Source organism: Echinops telfairi, unplaced genomic scaffold (assembly GCF_000313985.2).
Source record: "Echinops telfairi isolate 266 unplaced genomic scaffold, ASM31398v2 ScPeMD7_7420;HRSCAF=8458, whole genome shotgun sequence".
Taxonomy (NCBI): domain Eukaryota; kingdom Metazoa; phylum Chordata; class Mammalia; order Afrosoricida; family Tenrecidae; genus Echinops; species Echinops telfairi.
The window spans coordinates 49,006,047-49,008,517 of NW_022111320.1; positions in this window are offsets into that span (position 1 = coordinate 49,006,047).

A 2,471-nucleotide genomic window follows, 5' to 3' on the forward strand; every position below is an offset into this window, starting at 1 on the left:
GGAAGACGCCCACGCAGTTCCGCTCCTCCTGCAGGGGCGGGGCAGAGGCTGGGAACTGGTCCGACACCCCTTCCCAAAAAGCCCAGCAGTTCTGGGAATGTGCCTGCCTTCCACCCACTGTGGAATCTTACAGAATCATCCCTCAAGCCACAAGTGCATGGCAGAGGGGGACCCCCAGAGTAAAGTGCATGAAAGAAATTCTCTGGGAAGGACCCCCAAACTCAAGCTCTGCCTTCGAGTCAGTGCCGACAGGGCAGGGCAGAACTGCCCCTTTTGAGTTTCAGAGATTGTAACTTCATGGGAGGAGAAAGCCCTGCCTGTCTTTCTCCCATGCAGCCGGGTGCTGGTTTCCAGTGGGGCCTTGGGACTCCTGGGAGGGGCTCCACCAGACTAAACACCGAGTAGTCCATTCTGATTCACGGGGACCCTACAGGGCAGAGTAGAACAGCTCCGTGGGGTTCCCAAGGCTGTCAATCTTTCCTACCACAGCCTCACCTCTCCCCTATGGTGGTTTTGAACGGCTGACCTTGCAGTTCGTAGCCCAGTGCACAACCTGCTCACTCCTCAGGGCTTCTTACCTGACTGTACGCACACCCACGAAAATAATGTGCGTACAAGCCATCACAGGGCAAAGGCACCCAAACCTTATTTGTTTAAAGATATGTTTTTGTCCCCCCAAAAGAAAGGACAATCCCCAGCTATGAATGCTGCCTGCCCCCCGGGGGGTAGGACTGGGATGTCATTTCATGCTGCTTCTCCACATTTTCTAAACTTCTGATCATCATCCAGAGTGACTGTCTTCGTTTTATTTTTTAAAAAGCAGCTTCCTCTGGGTGGCAGACGCCCTCGCATGGCCACGATTCTTTTCATGCATATTTCTTCATGCCTCGCTTTGACTGTGATGGATAATAACGGATAATAAGAGAAACCAATAAGTGTAACTCTGATGTTGTCAAGGCTTCCACTTTCAAGGGAGCCCTGGGGGCACACAGGGTGATGTGTAGGGCTGCTGACCACAAGGTCAGAAGTTTGAACCCACCAGCTGCTCCCTGAGAGCAAGATGAGGCTCTCTGGTACCTTAAAGAGCCAGAGCGACGGAGACTCACAGGAGCAGTTCTACCCTGTCCTGGGGGGTCAATTTAGGAGCCCTGCTGGCTTGGTGGTTGCTGCTAAGTGCAAGGTCAACAGTTTCAGTCTCCAGCAGCCCCAGGGGCTGTTCTACCCTGTCCTGTGGGGTCACTAGGTGTCAGAGTGGACTTGATGGCAGCAGTGAGTGACAGGGAGGGTTTGAGTCAGGATTTCCTCCATGGGACTGAGTTCTTGTTCAAAGGCCACATGGCCAGGTGAGGGGAGTGCTGGCCTGGAGAACGCCCCTGGGATACTCACCCCGCCCTCCCTGAATGCACAGTCCTGCGGCTGCTGCCTGCCTTGGGTGGAAAGGCACACGGTCTCTTTAATCCTGAAGTTGAGAGGGATCTTTAAGGGGGAGGTCTGCAGAAGCAACAGAAAACAAACAGAATAAAGAGTTACCACCTTTCTTTTACAGATAAGACAGAGATAGGAAGGGGCTTAGTCTAGGTCTGTGCCTCTCAGCTCTTCCCACCACGCATTTAGGCCCCAGGCCCTCCGAAACCAGCCTCAGGACATCCCTTAATAGCTAGCTGTTCCACCTCAAGGGCAAGGGGTGGGGGTCGCTTCTTGCCTTTGCCCTTCAGTTTCCTCATCTCTGAAGGAGGAACATGAATCCCTGCCCCACAGACTCAGCCGCCGGGGGTCCAGCTCACTCCCTGGTGGAACTCCCAGATCCCACGCTGGATCGTGGGGCACAGCTCCATGCAGCTGCCAGACCCCAGCTTAGCATCTTGTTTATGGTCCCTTGAGAGGAGCTCACGTCATAGTACCAGCCGTGTCCCACGCCTGCCTGCCTTCACCACACTCCCCAAAGAAGGTGCTCCCTTACGTCCCTAGCTCATAGAAGGAAACCAATGGCCTGGGTCACTCTGGAGGTAGTAGACCTCCTACCCTATTCCCTGTGGACACTCACCAAGTTGGATGGCGGGGTGGCCTCCAGCAGGCGGAAGAGGGGCTGCCCTATGCGTCCCTGATTGAAGAACTGCACAGCCTGGGTGACGATGCTCTCATAGCTCCGGCGGCGGCGGGCCTCACAGGTGACGGCAGTCAAGACCACCACCAGCACTAGGGACCTCCAGACCCCTGCCATTGTCTCCTTTCTCACCCTCTGCCAACGGGAGTCCCTTTTAGGGACTACACAGTCAGCCTTGCCCAAGGGCTGATGGCGACATGTGGGGCTGGTCTCTTCCGGAAAGAGGGGGTGTCTCTCCTTCCCTTTGCTAGAGACCCTAGTATTGGCCAAAGTTCCCAAACACCATTGGCTAAGACACCAGCAGGCTTGGGGCCACAGTCTGGGGCCTAGGAATGAGTTTGCTCTGGGCCTTGGCGCCCCCCCCCCC